Genomic DNA, 19,888 nt, shown 5'->3' with positions numbered 1-19,888 from the left:
ATGGAGGGTCCTCTGTGGGAGCCCATTCTTGGGTTCCTCAGTGACTGTCCATGGCTGTTTCTGTCAACTCACAATTTTTTGGAAGTTGTTTGCATGTACTTCCTGTTTTTTTCTATTTTTATTAGTTAATATATTTTCCTTATTGGGTCTCTGAGGGAGTTGATGTTTAGTTAGTTATAGTTGCAGGTTAGTTAGGATAGAAAGTGAATTAGGTATATTTTGGACTTACCAAAATAGGATAAATAATGGAATTATTTTCTTTGAATTTGTCAAATACAAATGGACTAGACATTTTTTAGGTATTTATTGCTTGTATATATGGTATATAGTTATTGTCCTTTTGTATATAGTTTTTCTTACATTAGTTACAACTTTTTTCCCTTTTTCTTTTTATTAAAATAGAAAAAGGAAAATATGGTGATATTTAATTTGTACTAAAATGTCATTTGTATGTTAATAAATAAAGTTGCCCGGGGGTCAGAGCTATTAGCAACCCATCACAGAAACTGGGCGGTGGTGGGTGCACACCTTTAAACCCAGCACTTGGTAGGCAGAGCTAGGTAGATCTCTTTGTGTTCAAGGACACAGCCAGCATTGGAAACACATGCCTTTAATCTCAATACCAACCATAGAAGACCTGGAAGTCTGTACAGACAGGCAGTGACTAGGAGTTCATTTGGTTGGGTTTACAACCAATGAGAAGGCAGAACAGAAACACTATTAAGAAAAACAGACACACAGGAAGTAGGTCTCTTTCAGAGAGGTAGGACCACCACGAGAGGAAGGGTAAGGTTTTTAGCTCTTAGCTATTGCTCTGACCACTTGGCTTTCATCTCTGTATTGGCTTTGTGTTTCTTATTTAATAAAATGGTTGGTTACATCTACATAATTCCTTCACATTTACTTTATATCATTTTTCTTTTTGATTCTTGTATAGTCTCCCATTTTCTAGACCTCTCAAAATTCCTACTTTAGTTCATTCACAAGAATGCAATATTTTTAGGAGCAAGAACACCTGTACTACACTGTGACTATGCAAATGGAATTTCTTCATTTCTTTTTTTCTCCTTCCAGACTGTCCACTATGCATATCCAGACATAAAATATATACCTCATTGAATTTATATATACCTTTAATTAAATTGGATGATAAATTCAGGGTAGTTCCAAGGCCAGATTTTAACATTAAGTTTTAAATTGTAAATTTTAAATCTTCCCATTTTAACATCATTTTCTAATAACTGCCAGACAGGCTGGAACTGAACAGCACCTATATTTGGTTTAATGAAGTTTAGGGAAATAGGCTCATTAATGCAGCTTTGGAAGCAACTTCCATTTTCTATATCATAAGACATGATTTTTACCATCTTTTAGCACTTACATTAAAATGCTTTAGATTCCACTAAGGTGCCAAGTCACAGAGTATGTGGAAATCCAAAACTTCCTCCAATTGCACTTTCCATCTTACTCTTTCTCAATATGGGACTGTAAAGGACATTTCCCAAAGTGTGACTTGGAGCTAGGAATGGTGTTTCTTTAAGCTTTATGTTTTAAATAAGTGATAATTAAGAGAATAAAGAAGAGACAGAAAGTTAAATCAGATGCTTCCTATTAGAGTGACACTTAGGGCACATTTTTTGCTACCTAATTGTTTTCTTGTAGCTTGGGGAAAATGGAGCTGAATTAATGATTAAAAGAATTGAACAGACTTGTTTAAAATGTCAATTCAGCTAGTCCATCATTACTGGGGACAAATAAGGATAGTTATATAGACCTATTTTTCACTTATATCACATTTAAGATTTTTTTGCAAGTACTTTACAGTTCTTTCTCATTTAAAGTGATGAAAAGCAAAACAGCAATTCTCATGATTTTTCTTGCTCTTGCTTCAGGTTCAATAAAAATATTTTGATAGGATCCAGGATTGTACTTGCATAGATAATTTCCCTCACTTTTTCCAAATTCTAGCCCTGTTAGATCCCATCTTTAACATTTAGTATTTAATTCACCATAGAAAAATATTGCATTTACTATAGAGTCAATAAATATGGAGCAGTGAGTCCAATGGAACTATAAAAATGTGATGTGAATTTCTCTGTATCAATAATATTAGGTTTTTAGGGTTCTTGAGCTCTGCAGCTACCAACACCACAGATACATGCCTTCCAGAACAAAGCAGGAAAGTATGAGTAGCAGCAGTTAAGGATAGATACACCATCCAAAGATCAAAAATATATGGAACTAGATTCTGCAACACTCTAATGTGTTTTCCTATGCTCTTTCTCAGTGTCCCTGCATGTGGGACTGGGAATGGTCTGGTAGCAATCAGTAATGAAGACGTTATGTAAAAATGTGGTACATATACACTATGGAGTACAATACAGCTATAAAGAAAAATGCAGTTATGAACTTTGTGGGTAAATGGATAGAACTAAAAAAGATTATGCAGAGTGAAATAACCTAGACCAAGAAAGACAAATATCACATTCTCTTTTATCAGAGCCTCCTATCTCCATATCTTCAGATGTAAATATATATCCTTGAGTAACTGCAGAAGCAAGGAAAGTTGAAAAGGGATAATTGTGGGGATAGGGATCTAGGGAAGCCAATAGAGAGGTAAATAGCAGGATATAATTATTCTGATCAATAAAAAAAGAAAACGGGTTATAAATAGGAAGAAGGAAATTATATAAAAGGAGCAGGGGGTAGATAAAATAGCAGTAAAGATTTCTGAAAAGGTCATAAGAAATCACATTATTAACTGTTTTCCTTAAAAACCTATAATATACATGAGTCTGTATGTAAAAATACCTATATGGTTTGTGTAGCTAGAGTTTTCCTGCCTTGCCCACAGTCAAGACAAATTTTTGTCACCAACAAGTCCCACAGCCTCTCAGACCCAACCAAGTAAACACAGAGACTTATATTGCTTACAAACTGTATGACCATGACATGCTTCTTGCTAACTGTTCTTATAGCTTAGATTAATCCATTCCCACAAATATATACCCTGCCATGTGGCTCGTGGCTTACTGGCATCTACTCATGCTGCTTGTCAGGGTGGCGGCTGGCAGTGACTCCTTCTGCCTTCCTGTTCTTTTATTTCTCCTCTCTGTTACTCCCGCCTATACTTCCTGCCTAACCTCGGGCCAATCAGTATTTTATTTATGGACCAATCAGAGCAACTTGACATACAGTCCATCCCACAGCACAGCCAAGTGCAGACCATCTCAGACACCTGCACTCAGGCTTGTGGTCCTAATCATCCTCTATGCAGACCTGCTGGGTAAATCCACGAGGAACCCAAGAACAGGCTCCCACAGAACATACAGAACATCCCACAGCACCTTTGCAGTGTCATAGATGCCAAATTAGGCAGCTTGGTAGATGATAATGCCCTGTACTGACACATTAAAGCCTTGGTACAGGCCCCTAATCCCAGCAGATTTGTAGATCTTAACCAGGAGCCCAGGAGTCAAAGCCAGTTGTCGACCCAGTCCTGTCCCATAGTCCTCTGCCTTTTTTTTCTTTCAACATGACAGATGCCGCTGTATCCTTCGCCAAGGACTTCTTGGCAGGTGGAGTGGCCGCGGCCATCTCCAAGATGGTGGTAGTGCCCATAGAGCAGGTAAAGCTGCTGCTGCAGGTCCAGCATGCCAGCAAGCAAATCACAGCAGATAAGCAATACAGGGGCATTATAGACTCTGTGGTTCGTAGCCCCAAGGAACAGGGAGACCTGTCCTTCTGGTGTGGTAACCTGGCCAATGTCATCAGATCCTTCCCCACCCAGGCTCTCAACTTTGCCTTCAAAGATAAATACAAGCAGATTTTTTTTGGGTGGTGTGGACAAGAGGACCCAGTTTTGGCGCTACTTTGCTGGGAACATGGCATCAGGTGGTGCCACTGGGGCCACATCCTTGTGCTTTATGTACCCTCTTGATTTTGGCTGTACCCATCTAGGAGCTGATGTGGGCAAAGCTGGAGTTGAAAGGGAATTCAAAGGTAGCTGTTTTGAAATTCCTCGGATTTTTACTGTTCTACACAGACTTGGTAAGTTAATTAAGATATCATATATTTTAAAGGAAACTATTTAAAAGAGAAAATTTCTTTCCACACTAAAAAAAATGGGTTTTATGTGTACACTGGATGAAAATTGGGCTTTGTTTGAAATTTTAGGCAGTCTGACAATGGAACAACTATATGAGATTAATGTTGATCGAATTATGCACTTTATTACTATTCTTATCCTCAGGATACTATTTAAAAAGATAGTCAATTTAAGCACCAGGATAAAAGTTTTAGAAAAACCTGTTAAACCTGTTAAAATGAATTATAGAGAAATTCACATTCAGACAGAAGAAATTAACATTGAAGTTGTTTCAAGATTGGATCATAAGGTTACAGAAAGAAAGCCTGTTTTCACACAATCACCCTTAATTTATCTGGTAACCTTAGAGCAGCTACCTGGTCAAGAGAATGCATAAAATATTTGGACTCCAACTGAAATATTAGATTTATGAAGGTTTAAGGAGGCAATAGTGTCTTATGGCATGCATCACCCATATGTAATGCAAATGTTAAACATTTGGTTAATTTATGATAGGATTATACCACAGGACTGGCAGGAGCTGGCACATGGTGTTCTGATACCTGGAGGACAGCTTCAGTGGCAAATGTGGTTCAAAGAGGAATCTAAAAACATAACAAAACAATGTAGGGATAAAGGTATCCAAGTCTTCCAGGATTAGCTTGTTGGACAGGGCCAATATGCTGCATTACAAACAAAATGCTTCTATGATATACAAACCCTAATTCTATGTCCAATGGCAGCCTTGAATGCATGGGACAGAGTTGGGGAACAAGGAAAGAAAACTGAGTCATTTACAAAGGTTATACAGGGCCCCAAATAATCTTTCAAAGATTTCTTACAAAGATTGACTTCAGCAGTAAAGAGAATTGTCCCAAATTCAGGAGGTAGCCTGATAATAATAGAATCTTTAGCTTTTGAGAACGCAAATGCAGTATGCAAGAGAATAATCAGGCCATTAAAGGCAAGATCTGCATGCTTGGAAGATTGGATTAGAGATACTGTTAATGTTGAGGTTCATGACCATGACGATATGTGAATAGGAGAAGCAATTTCAAGAGGTTTGAGAATGTCAGATGTTTTGGATGTGGAAAGTAAGGACATTTGAAAAGGGACTGTAAACAGGTTATTCCTAGAAACAATGTTTCTTCAAGGAACAATGGCAACAGAATGCCCCTTCCTTTTGGAGTATGCAGAAGTTGTGGTAAGGGAAAAGACTTGACCAATGAATGTAGATCAACAAAGGACAGGCAAGGTAATCTGTGAGGATGAGAAACTAGAAGCATTTGGCTGTTTAAGCATTTGGCTGGTTAAGCTTTTAGGTTTTGAGCAGCACAGTTCAGCTGAGAGCCATTTGGATATGAGGACACAGAGGCTTCCAATCTGAGGAAACAAGATCAGCTGAGAAGTTGGCCAGGTGAAGTTAGCTGTGGCTTGTTCTGTCTCTCTGATTTTCCAGTGTTCACCCTAATATCTGTCCCAGGTTTGTTTTTATTAACAAGAATGTTTAAGTTTCATGTTACATGTGGTGCCCAACATTCATGGTATGAACTCATAAAAAAGCTGCTTCTTTGTGGCCTTGCAGGCTCCTGTTCAGACCCCAGCTATGCTAAGCCAGTTTTAGTGGTGCATGCTGGTAGTAAAGGAAGCAGAAGTAGGAGGATTCTGAGTTTGAGGCCAGCCTAGGAGGGTTGCTAAGGAGAAGCTTTGGCAGGGGCACAGACACAAACGGTGGCAGGAGGACCATGGAGGCAGCAGCTGCTTCTCATTGTGTTGGTGTCTGTGGTGATTCTGCTACCTAGAACAAAAGGTTTACTATTACTTTTTCAGAGAAGAAATGCCAGGACCATCCTGTTACAAGAAAGCATCGACAAAGGTCAGTTTGCAAAAGTTTGGCAAGACAAACGGTGGGGAGAAATTGTTGTGAAGATTTTCTCTTCTAGGGAAGAATGTTGATGGTTCCAAAAGACAGACATTTATCAGACTGTGATTGCTCCAATATTGTTCCAAACCAAAGAGGAAGCACACAATAAAGTCTACAGGGGACCATGACCACACCGCACAGTGACTTTGAAATCTTCAAAAAGCTGATGGGATCCCACAATGATGATTCCACAGGACTATGGTAAATCTATTAACACCACGGAAAGATTGATTTTGGAGTACAAACTACTAAGGACAATTTTGAGATGGCTAGCTGAGATGATCCAGCCTGACAGACTACTTGAACAAGGACTTGCAACAAGCCCTGCACTTTCTCATTATGCATTGAATGGACAAATGACACAGTACTTGACAATTAACCCCAAAATTTTCTTTTCAGAATTCCCTAAACATGTCTTCACCTCTAGAAAACACAAAGTAATTTTAAGAAAACAATGCTCACATTCCCAAGGGGTAGGAAGGGAAGTTTTTGGTAGTTCAATGGCTTATGGATAATTGTTATATTTTATGATGGTTGGTTACAAGTTGTTAATTGGTAATGGTCAGGAAAAAAGCTGAACAAGGAGATTATATCAAGAGGTGTTGTTTAAAAGAAAAATAAAAAATAAAATATAGATATGAGGTAGATATGAATCACTCTGAGAAAGAAGATAAAGAATAATAGGATAAATGGGTAGATCACTGAATCTACACTAAAAACAAAAACAGGAAAATATAAAAATGACAAAAGATAGATTATAGAATCTATTATGAAAAAAATTCTTTTAAAAAGGAACTACTTGTTTTAAATAATATAAGTAATGAAAATTTTTTGTCTGAGTTTATCAAATATTACTGGACTGGACATTGTCAATATATATAATGGAGTTTTTTGTATGAATCTGTCAAATGTTAATGGACTAGACATTGTTAAGGTACTGTTTGACTGTACATATTGTATATACGTATAGGATAGTTTTTCCTGTATTAGTTATAAGCTTTTTTTTATTTTAGACAAAATAAGGGGAAGTGTGGTGGTATTGTGTTCCCCAAATTATTGTGCACCCTAATCAACTTTTCTGGGGTTAGAGACAGAACAGCCACTAGATACAAAGGCTAGAAAATGGTGGCACTGACACCTTTAATCCTAGCATTCCAGAGGCAGAAATCTGTCTGGATCTCTGTAAGTTCAAGGCCACATTTGAAACAGCCAGGCATGGTGACTCATGCCATTAATCCCAGAAAGCAAGCCTTTAATCCCAGGGTGTAATGGCAAAAACAGAAAGATATATAAGGTGTGAGGACCAGAAAATAGAACCATTTGGTTGATTAAGCATTGGCTGGTTAAGCTTCTAGGTTTTGGGCAGCACAGTTAAGCTGAGAGCCATTTGGATATGAGGACACAGAGGCTTCCAGTATGAGAAAACAAGATCAGCTGAGAAGTTGGCCAGGTGAGGTTAGCTGTGGCTTGTTCTGTCACTCTGATCTCCCAGTGTTCACCCCAATACTTGGCTCCAGGTTTGATTTTATTAATAAGAACTTTAAAGATTCCTGCTAAAATAATCCTTTGCCTTGGTCTTTGGGAAACTCCAGAGGGGCTTCAGGCAGGGCCCCAAAGCAAATCCAGTTCAGACCTTTCCTGCAATCATAGAGAAAACCCATACTCAGAGCAATTAAATAACTAAATGCCTATTGGAATAAACAAGGCTGCTCAGGATGATGAAACAGAGAGAATAGAAAATTCAGGAGAAAACATAAAGAAAAAAATTTGGCAAACTTCTATAAATGAACAAAGACCCAAATTAACAATAAGAATAAATGGTGTTTTGTTGTCTGGTCTGGTAGGCAGAAGTTCTGATGTTACCATAATTGCACCAGAATTTTGCCATCCAACTTGGCCTCTTCGGGAGGAAAACATTCAACTGTTAGGAATTAGAACATTATCTAAAGTGAAACAGAGTGCAAGATTGCTCTAATGTATAGGTCCAGAAGGATAGAGGGGAAATTTAAAACCATATGTGGCTAACATAGATATGAACCTAAGGGGTCAAGAACTGTTGCAACAATGGAATACTCAGATTAACATCCCTCCAACCTCAGAAAATAATCATAAACTAGCACATGTTTCTGAGAGAAATATTAGAAGGTATTATTCTAATGAGTGGTCACCAGCTATCCATATTATACAAGAACAGGACACAACAACTGATGATCTTCCAAAGACACCAACAGCTCTACCTTTAAAATGGTTAACAGACAAGCCTGTATGGATTTAGCAATTGCTGTTGTTAAAGACAACAGAGAAACTCCAGGCTTTAGAAGAGCCGGTAGAGGAACAGTTAAATGCTCAGCATATTAAAGAATCAACCAGCCCTTGAAATTCTCCTGTATTTGCTATTAAAAAGAAATCTGATAAATGGAGAATGGTAACAGACCTTAGAGCAATTAACAAAGTAATTCAGCCAATGGGCTCTCGACAATCTGGAAATTCCCTTGCCTACTCTGTTACCTAAAAGATGGCCTCTCATAGTTATTGATTTAAAAGACTGTTTCTTTTCAATACCCTTACAAGAAAAAGACAGAGAAAGATTTGCTTTCATGGTGCCTACTTAAAATAATTCTCAACTGGTTAAAAGATTTCAATGGAGAATCCTCCCACAGGGAATGTTGAACCGCCCAACCATGTGCCAATGTTTTGTACAACAGCCATTGGAAGTGATACATAAAAAATTTCCTAAATCTAGAATTTATAATTATATGGATGGTATTTTTACTATCTGACTCAAATGCAGCTACTTTAGAAAGAATGTTTGAAGAAGTAAAGAAAGTTTTGCCTTGCTGGGGGTTACAAATTGCTCCTGAAAAGAGACAAAGAGGAGATTCTATTAATTATTTAGGATATAAAATAGAGCTACAAAAAATTAGACCCCAAAAGGTGAAAATTAGGAGACATTGACTACAGACTTTTAATGATTTTCAAAGATTATTTGGAGATATTTCTCATCTACAAACTATTGTTGCTGTGAAAAATGATGAACTGAATAACGTGTTAAAAACCTTAGGAGGTGACAAGGACTTAAATAGTCCAAGAGAATTATCACCTGAAGCTGAGAAAGAATTGGCCTTCTTAGAAAAGAAAGTACATGAAGGACACGTGGATCATATCATTCAAAGGCTGGACTACATTTTGGTTATTTTACCTTCTAGGTATTCTCCTACAATAATATTAATGCAGAGGGAAGAAAGTATATTGGAATGGATATTTTTACCGAATAAACCAAATAAAAAAAATTAAAGACTTATGTGGAAAAAAAAATCTCTGACTTGATTTGGAAAGGAAAATTGAGACCTCGTCAATTAGCAGGAATAGACCCAGCAGAAATTGTCATACCTTTAACTAAGGAGGATACTGAAAAATTATGGACAGAAAGTGAACCTTGGCAAAGAGCTTGCAGTAATTTTTGGGAGAAATTCACAGCTTCTGATGTTTAGTTGAATGGCAACTGAAACAGTTATTCTTGAAGAGTATCTAAGCTCACAGCTCTCAATAGTAGACTGGCATTTAATAAAGGTATATGGAGATGAACAAGATGCTATGATGAAGCCACACACACCACACACACACACACACACACACACACACACACACACACACACATAGCCAAGAAGAATGGACATCTAAATTCAAAACACATCAACAATTTCCAGAATTTAAAATCCTGAATCATGAAATTTAGAAGTAACTATCTTATTCAATAAGAAACACAGAATCAATGCAAAGATGAAAGCCCAAGAGGTCAGAATTAAGAGCCTTACCCTTCACTCTGCAACTATCCTCTTCAGCCAAGATACTTACTTCCTGTGTGTTTTTCTTTATATAGACGTTCTCTTCTGCCTTCTCATTGGTTGTAAACCCAACCACATGACCTCCTCGTTACTGCCTGTCTGTACAGACCCCCAGGTCTTCTATGGTTGGTATTGAGATTAAAGGTGTGTGTTTCCATGCTGGCTGTATCCTTTAAAACACAGAGATCTGCCTAGCTCTGCCTCCCAAGAGCTGGGATTAAAGGCGTGCACCACCACCACCCAGCTTCTGCAATGGCTTGCTATTAGCTCTGACCCCCAGGTAACTTTATTTATTAACATACAAATAAAATCACATTTCAGTATAAATAAAATATCACCATATTGACATTACACTAGTGCAATTCAGGTGTTTCTGGTACATGGAATGCTCTCACCAAATGTAAGGTTGAACTGTTGACCTTGTGTACATTCTACTTCTCAAATGAGTCTGTCAGATATGCTAAGCCTATAGGCCAAAGATGATGCCCCAACATTGTGGAGAAACCTCAGGTGACTGTCCAGGCAGCTGGCTGTTTCTGTCAACTCACAAATATTTTGAAAGTTGCTTGCATGCACTTACAGTTTTTACTTTTTTTATTAGGTAATGTTCTTTCCTTCTTGGGTCTCTGGGGCAGTTGAAGATTAGTTAGTTATAGTTATAGTTTTCCTTTTTAAGAATATCATAAAAGAAACTCATTAAGAAGTATAAGTATATAAATTTGAAAGACGTTATAAGACAGTTCTGTTAGTAATATAATTTAGGATAGAACGTGAATCAGGTACATTTTGGACTTACCAAAATAGCATAGATAATGGAATTATTTTCTCTGAATTTGTCAAATACAAATGGACTAGACATTGTTTAGGTATTTATTGCTTATAGTTACTGTACTTTTGTGTATAGTTTTTCTTATATTAGTTACAACTTTCCTTTTTTTTCTTTATATTAAAATAGAAAAGGGGAAATATAGTGATATTTTATTTGTATTGAAATGTGATTTTATTTGTATGTTAATAAATAAAGTTGCCTAGGGGTCAGAGCTAATAGCAAGCCATAGCAGAAGTTTGACAGTGGTAGCACACACTCTTATTCCTGATCACATGACAGGCAGATCTCTCTGTGTTCATGGATACCACCAGTATGGAGACACATGCCTTTAATCTTCATACCAACCATAGAACACCTGGAAGTCTGTATAGATGGGCAGTGAAGAGGAGGTCATGTGGTTGGGTTTACAACCAATGAGAAGGCAGAATAGAAAGTCAATAAAAAGGACAAACACACAGGAAGTAGGCCTCTTTTGGAGAGGTAGGACAGCAGTGGCAGTGAAGGGTAAGGTTTTTAATCTCAGCTCTTAGCTATTGCTCTGACCTCTTGGCTTTTGACTGTATTTGGCTCTGTGTTTCATATTTAACAAGACGGTTACATCTATACTTAATGATATCAGATTATGTTTATTTCTTTATGAAGTGTGTCATTCAACAAACATTTTTGAAAACCTATTATATGCTTGACATTGTCTTAGATACTGAGGGGATAAATGAGTTTAAACAAAATCAGAAAATACTCTTACCTAATCTATCTAACATTCATTTAGTGGGAGACAGATGAAAAATATTTATGTAAGATAATCTAACATGATAGTTGATTAATCATGGGATAGACCCTACTATCTAATCCTGGGTGATCAGGTAAGGAGACAATATATTAATGATTACCTAAGATAATATATGGCTATATTAAGGTAATATATTAATAATTAGTATATTTATATTATATAAGATAATATATTAATATATTAGCTAAGAAGATGATATATTATATCCAAATAAAAAACAGAAAAGAGATATGGTAAAACATTGCAAGCAGAGTATGGACAGCTGACAAATCATCATGTTCAACATCTTCATGCAGGAAGAATCATGTTATGTAATAGAAACAATGAAGTCACTACAGATAATCGACTGCCTATGAGGGGTCTGAATGATGGAAAATGTGATCAAAGCATGTGGCTATTGTGTGAAGTTGCTTTTAGCAAGTTTTTTTTCATTCTAAACCATTGGAGTGTTTTAGAGGGAACAATGTAATGTTTAGATTTCTGCATTAAAGTCACTCTGGCCATGAACTATAGGGCCTCTAGAGTGGGTTTGTGATATGCAGTCAAGAATAGAAACAGAGAGACCAGTTGGATGCCTCCTACTAAAGTATATTAAAAAAATTGATGGTATCATGAATAAGTGTAATATTAGAGGGGCTGAGATTTGACTGATTTATTAGTTCAGCTACATTTTGGAGAAAGGACAAAAAGAAAAGGATAAATGAAGATAGAGGAAAAGGAAAAGCTATAAATCTGAATTTTCAGGTTTGGGGTTACAGCAACAGAAGGGCACAATTATTGCTTTTTATAAAAAGGCAAGGATGTGATTTTTGAGCATGGAAATTAATAATGGTTTATGGTAGGTTAAGTTAAAAATGTCATATTAATATGAACAGGTATTAAGTAGGTAGATATATATGCAGTCCTTCACAAGAGACATTGAGACACTACGTTTATATTTTATAAGTATTAAATATCATTTAAAACCATGTGTCTGTGACAATACATTCTAAAATCATGAAAAGTACATGTGTGTATATATGAGATTATAAATGTATCTCATTATTTTTACGATCAAGTTATCAAGAAGCAGAAAACAAAATATTGCATTAGACTGAAGCACATGAAATTAGTAATATTTGACATTTTTTGTATCACAAATTGAGAATTTCACATGATTTAAGCAAACAGTTACAAAATCAATTTCAATTGTGCTAAGCCTTGACTATATAAGAGAAATAGTAGAAGAAGCAGGAGTCTGGTTCCAGATGAAGAAAGGCAGGGTTATATGGGGAAGTGTGAGTTTACTTCATTTGCAAGGTAGAGATCAATTCAGTAGTGTTAAAACTTGATGAAACAAGAAACAGAGCTGGGATATATACTGTACAAATTTGAAAATGAAATCACTGGAGGAGATTTGTAAACTAATGTAGTTTGGTATTCTCCTTCACAGTAGGATAGTAACAGTTTAGAGTAATGTACATTATAAAATAATCATATGAGAACTTCTCTTGGATGTTCTTACTGCAGAGAAGTAATAAATGTATGAGATTATGGTTAAAGCAATTCATTTAGCATGATTAGTACATCTTATATGCATGTACTGATATATCATGGTGCACCTTATTAGTATATGTGATTACTCTACCTTATTAGTATATGTGATTACTCTGGGACAGTCAAAAAAATTAATAAGGGCTTAGTGATATGGCACAACAGGCAAAATCACTGTTTCATAAATATGGTGACCTGAGTCCAATATCCAAAATCCACAGTAATCACTCATACAGAACACACACACACACACACACACACACACACACACACACACACACACAAATTAACTCATCAAAAATAAATTTAAAACCTTAAAAATTAATGTAACTAATAAAGAAGTTGAAGTAAAGTGTTAAAAATAGCATAGTTTGCTCAAGTTCCCCCATTTATCAGAGCAACAGAAAAATGCATTAAATATATACTCTCTGGTACAGATATATTAAAGAAAGTACATGAAAGTCTTTAATATCATGGTGATAACATCCAGAATAAAAAATAGCTCCTCTGTAAAACAGAAGTGGATATAGCAAAGGGAGATAAACTTTTCATTGTTTATTTTATGGAATCTATTAGAATTTTCTTATGAATATTAGTCTATAAAATTAACAATGATAATATAAAAATACAATAACATACTTTACTATTTTGGCACTGTCTAAAATTGTTGGCTGTGTTCCATTGCCTGGCTATACGAAAAATCTCACACTGCCTTTTATTTTGTTCACCGATGAGTGCAGAAATGTGAATTCTATATGAATGCTGTTATTTAAATATCTGCACAACAAAATTCCTATCAGGTTAATATGTCTCCTGCACCAAAAAGGAGAAATGAGAATAGAAATGCCTTATGGAACTTATCAGTCCCCACATCAAAACAGATGGTCACAGCATTGGAATAGCTGTCAAAAGGCAAAATTGGGGCCAGAGAGCCAAACAAAATGTTTCCTCATAATTTATAAACATACTTATTAAAAATTTGAAAGTTACCAACCCTTAATCCAAATTTAATGGGAGGTTTAGGTCAGCTTCCTAATACTGATTTTGTGACACTTCAGGGTCTCCATACATTTTTAAGGAGCATTATGAAATCCTATCCATCACTCTACAAATAACTTCGATTCATGCTATTCTGAAATATCACAAATATGCATCATTCATTGCTTTGATTCAGACTGGGTTTGCATAGAATAGTTTTGAAATAGGCAATGGAGTTCCTCAAGTGCAGGAATTGTATTCATATCCTAAATTGGAATTACCTGGTTAAGTAAGTGTTCTGAGCATTTAGGAAACTGTTTATATGTGCTAACAGTTTCTCTTTCCTATAAAGATTTCCATAATACTCCCTACATTCATTTCATTTTGGAGCTGTTTTTATCATGAACATATTTTCTTACAAATATGTATTTCTTATACTGAATATTGTTCTTGGTTATTCATCAATGTTTTTACTGTGTTTAATAATGTTATACATTCCAAGTCACAAGATCAATGAGAAATAGTTTTTATTCCATTCTCTTGACAGTGAATGGGGATTGCCCATTGGATTACCACAACGGTGACTGCCTTGGTGTTCTTGCTGGTCAGTCATTCAACATGGAAATGAAAACCCTTAGTAAAGTAGAAAAATCTGCTTATAATCAACATCTTGCTTCAAGAGTGAGTGTGATGATATTTGTAATCAAAGAAATAAAGCTTGTTTGAACATCAGAGAAAAGGGCCAGTTACAGAGTTAAACATAGAGGTCAGGCAGTGGTGGCACACACCTTTAACCACAGTATTTGGGAAGCACACATGCCATCAATCCGAGCACTAGGAAGATTAAGATAGGAAGTGAAATGGCTGGGAGGACAAAAGCACATAAAGTATGAGGAGACAGGGACTAGGAGAGCTTTTGACTGAGGACTCAGGGGCATTCAGTCAGAAGAATTGACAAGGTGAGCAGTGGCTGTGGTTTGTTCCTTTGTCTTTCTGATCTTTCAGCATTTACCCTAATATCTGGCTCTGGGTTTTTATTGTAAGGCCATGTAGAAATTGAGCAACAGGTGAGACTTCCTGAAGGGACTCAGTCTATGAAGGATAAAAGACAAAGTGGCAGCTTTTCCTTGTGTGTTTTCAAAATCATTTTCTTAGTAGGAAAATTACTACCTCCCTTATCCTGATGACTCAACTGATCTTTCAAGTCTGTATCCACATGTTGGTGGGTACAGCATAATTTGTGAAGTACTAACAAATCTTACCTCTTTCAAGGAAATTTCTAACTCCTTATTTTTCCATTCCTATAACATTAATTCTTATAGATTTCCAAGGATTTGAGTTTCAGCTCCCAGAATGCTAAGAAAATTGGAAAGAAGCCAAAGGAAAGGACCATTCTACCCATTAGGCTCAGAATGAGGCTTGCCTCTTTCCTTTCTTGTTTCCAGGCACAAGTTCGTACATGATGCTTCCAATTTTACAGGGAGCACTCTGATAATTCATCTCTGTAGCTTTCAATACTAGCTCTTAAATCTTCACACTGTGATATCCAAATCGATCTTACAGCATCTGAGTCATGGGTAATCCATACAGAGTGTTAATCACTAAATTAAGACTCCCCTGGGTCAGTCAGGGTTTAAACCCAAGGAGCCTGAAGTAGGAGAAAGCTTTTAACTGATACTTCCTGTTATAAAAAGAACCAGGCCAGTGCATTAGGGAGCTCTCTGTGTCAGGACCCTCATGAGATACTGAGATCTGAAGACAGAGTGTCATCATGCAAATGGCTTAAAAAATATGTGTTTGGAAAGGCACCAAAATGTTGTAGTCAGTTGATTATGGCAAAACTAAGTCATTTGAAAGCCCCAATAGAGGAAGAAAGTGGTGAGTCAAGCAAAGATCCACTCAGGACGAAGAAGCAAGAAGAAAGCAAACAGTGCTATTTGAGGCTGGGAAAGGGCTCTCACACAATGCCAACAATTAGATACAAGGATGAGCATTTTATCTGTTGTTTAAAGCCTTTGCCTGCTTTTTCCATGATGCTTCCTTAATCAAATTCTTATTTCACTATTTTGCCTAATCAAGAAGGATGACCAGCCAAGTCCCAAGAGCTTTATCATGATATATGGATATAAAAATATTTTTAGTACACAAGTAGCAGTTCATCTTCAGGGATGTGTATAGGGCAGAAGGATAGAGGAAAACAGTGCAGCCTTATTTTGTTACTTCCCAAAATAGAATTTTAGTACACTATGTGTTCTCTAACTACAACTTTCAACAAGGACAATCTATCTTTGGAGTAAAATAACATTCTTGGTGTTTTGCTAGTAGTCAATAGCAAGAAAAAAATCAGTCTCCTGAAATTTCAGCACAACACACACACACACACACACACACACACACACACACACACACACACACACACTGCAACAGAGCCCTATCCATTATATGAGCTCAAACATTTCAATCTAAATTAAATCCAATTTGAAGTAATCATAGTGAATCATATTAAAATAATTCTCAGACAGGAAAGATTATAATTTTAAATGGCTCCATAAAGCACTAATGAAAAAAAAATCACTTATTTCAATTAGGTAGGCCACTAACCACTAATTAAAGGTCATGGAAAAACTGCCAGTGGGCTATTTCTCTTTTCTCTCTGAACCCTAGCTGAGCTATCAGTGCCCAGGTTTATGAAGCAACATCTGCCTATGATGGCATTGAATGTGAAACTGTCCATTATAGTAGACTGAGTACTTTCAGAGCTTAGAAAAGACAGGAGTGATTACCCATCATGGTGGATGTAATGGTACATTGCAGGTCTTAGGTACATAACTACTTTTCTATTATTACATCAGCATTTTGTACTTGATGTATTTTAGCCGATTCTATAATTTCTCAAACAACTGTAGCTTCTGTAAGAAGTCTTCCTGGTAACTATACCTAATCTCTCCCATTTCTTCATGGAAATGAAAATAAAAACTCCCATAGACTGACTAGACAGAAGCTGTTTGCTTTCTACTCAACTACCTAAGCAATGGGTGGGAAATTAAGGCAACTCCACCCTTTGTGTCAATTATTTCTTAAAGTTGCCATAAAGTGATCATTTGAGAGGCATGAAGAGCTGAGCCACTTTTGCTAACAAGCAGGTCCTGGCTGATAATATCTTGGTTCTAGCCTAACCTGGAAGATCCAGGTTGCAGTAATAAATACAACCTCTGCTTTGCTTGTTGAAGGATATCTGCCAAATCATTGCGCTACCATAAGCCTTGGTAAACCATCTGAGAAATTGAGTTTTTAATCACACCTGCTATTTCAGCAGGCAACTAAGGTGCCTTAGGAGTGCTTGCTGTAGAGATGAGAAGGACAGCTGGTAAATCCAACTCCCTTCTCCACTTTTAGCAAAGTACCACAAATGTAGCAGGCTTTCATGTAAGATTTCATTTTTACAATAACCTTATTACTAAATATTATAAGCCACTGGTCTTTATGGTCTAATTAAGAAAATTTAATTGGATTATTTGGTTTGTTGATATATAGTTCCCTGAATTCTTTATATATTTTGTAAATCAGCCCCCTGTCAGATGTGTGGTTGGTGAAGATTTTTTCCCATTCTGTTTTGTCCTTTTGATGATGTTCTTTGCCATGAAGCTCTTCAGTTTCATGAGGTCCTATTTATTAATTGTTGACCTTAGTGCCTGTGCTATTGGTGTTCTATTCAGGAAGTGTTTTCCTGTGCCAGTGCGTTCAAGGTTATTCCCCACTTTCTCTTCTATCAGGGTCAGTGAATCTGGTTTTATGTTGAGGCTTTTGATCCACTTGGACTTGAGTTTTGTGCAGGGTGACAAATATAAATTTATTTGCATTTTTCTACATTCTCAAATCCAGTTAGACCAGCACCATTTGTTGAAGATGCTTTCTTTTTTCCATTGTATAGTTCTGCCTTCTTTATCAGGTATCAATAATTATGTAAACTTATGTCTGAGTCTTTGATTCAGTTCTACTGATCAGCCTGTCTTTTTTTTATGCCAATACCATGCATTTTTTATTACTATTGCTCTGTAGTAGAGCTTGAATGAGGGATGGTGATAATTCAAAAAATTCTTTTATTGTGCAAGATTGTTTTAGCTGTCCTGGGTTTTTTTGTTTGTTTGTTTTTCCATATAAAGCTGAATATTGTTCTTTCAAGGTTTTTAAAGGATTGTGTTGGAATTTTGATGGGAATTGCATTGAATCTGTAGATTGCTTTTGGTAAGATGACAATTTTTACTATACTAATCCTACCATTCCATGAGCATGGGAGATATTTCCATCTTCTGATATCTTCATTAATTTCTTTCTTCAAAGACTTGAAGTTCTTGCCAAATAGATCTTTCATTTGCTTAATTAGAGTTACCCTAAGGTGTTTTATATTATTTGTGGCTATTGTGAAAGGTGTTGTTTCCCTAATTTCTTTCTCAACACATTTATCTTTTGTATCTTGGCCTTCTGCATATATGTTACTGTTGTGTACCTTGGTCTTCTTGTAGGGCTCCTAACAGTGCAAGCAGGTGCTATCCTTGACTGTTACCTGTTTTGAGGACCCTTTTCTCCAGCCTTAGTAGGAGAGGAAGTGCTTAGTCTTACTACAATAAGACATGCTATGGCTGGCTTATATACATTGGAGGCCTGCCCTTTTCTGAAGAGAAGGCAAGGGGAATTGATGGAGGGGGGCATTGGAGGCACAGACTTGGAGAAGAGGAGGGAGGGTGGGAAAATGTGATAAGGCAGGGAAAATTAATTATTTAATAAAAAATATATGAAGAATATTGGTTTTAATCTTCAAGTTCTCATAAAGACCAACAAAATATAAACAAAGCAATTTACCAGAATACTAAAATAATGACTGACATCAATGGCATTATTTGCCTTTGTACCTTGTATTATGTATATCTTATTATATTTTTTTCAGAATTACATGATAAATGTTGCCAAAGGAGAGATGGCTTTTATTCCCAGGAGAAAGTGTGTAGTAAAATATATTAAATTTTTTTAAAAAGAAAGATTCAAAGAATCTATAACTTGTTCTCCAGTAGAATTTAACCATGTAAATCTAGACCAATTATCAACTTGTAAATTAGAAGAAGCCTCACACAATCTACAGGGAAACTTGGTATTTGGACCATGACACACATATATGCATGGTTACTACTGTTATTATGTATTCAAACACACAAAAGTGTATTTTTCAATAAAGAAATTGAATTCTCTATTACTCTTCAGCAATTCTTGTGACCCTTGAGTCAAGTATCTTTGTTTCTTTAAGATAAAAATTGTTTCTATCTGCAATGCTCTACAAGTACTGAAAGACCAAGAATGCTAGCCCAGACTACTATATCCATAAACTGTCAGTCATAATCAAAGGATAAAAAGACTTTTATAATATAAACAAATTTATGTAGATATAATTCTAAACAGTCTTATTAAATAAGAAACACAGAGCCAAATAAAGAGCTAAAATCCCAAGAGGTCAGAGCACGAGCAAACAGCCTTTAGCTTACTAGCCACTGCCATTCTTCCCCTGAGAAAAGAGATCTACTTCCTGCGTGTCTGTATTTTATATTGACTTTCTGTTCTGCCTTCTCATTGTTTCTAAACGCAAACACATGACTTCTTTGCCACTACCTGTCTATACAGACCTCCAGGTCTCTATGGTTGGTACTTGGATTAAAGGCATGTGTCATCATGCTGGCTATATCTGTGAACACAGAGACTCTGGCTGCCATGTCTTCGGATTAAGGGCATGTGCTACCACTGCCAGACTTGTGCAAAATGGCTTACTATTAGCTCTGACTCCGAGGGCAACATTATTAACATATAAATAAAATCACATTTCAGCACAAATAAAATACCACCATAAATTTAAGGA

At 36.3% G+C, this 19,888-nt stretch overlaps 1 pseudogene; it reads left to right on the top strand.

The window, feature by feature from the left end:
- The first annotated feature begins 3,528 nt into the window (after positions 1 to 3,528).
- LOC114687743 lies at positions 3,529 to 18,559 on the top strand (annotated as a pseudogene).
- Positions 18,560 to 19,888: the final 1,329 nt, after the last annotated feature.

The sequence above is a fragment of the Peromyscus leucopus genome, chromosome X, assembly GCF_004664715.2.
Source record: "Peromyscus leucopus breed LL Stock chromosome X, UCI_PerLeu_2.1, whole genome shotgun sequence".
NCBI classification, from domain to species: domain Eukaryota; kingdom Metazoa; phylum Chordata; class Mammalia; order Rodentia; family Cricetidae; genus Peromyscus; species Peromyscus leucopus.
Note: the sequence above shows the minus strand (reverse complement) of the source record. Positions and strands in the feature narration are given on the sequence as shown.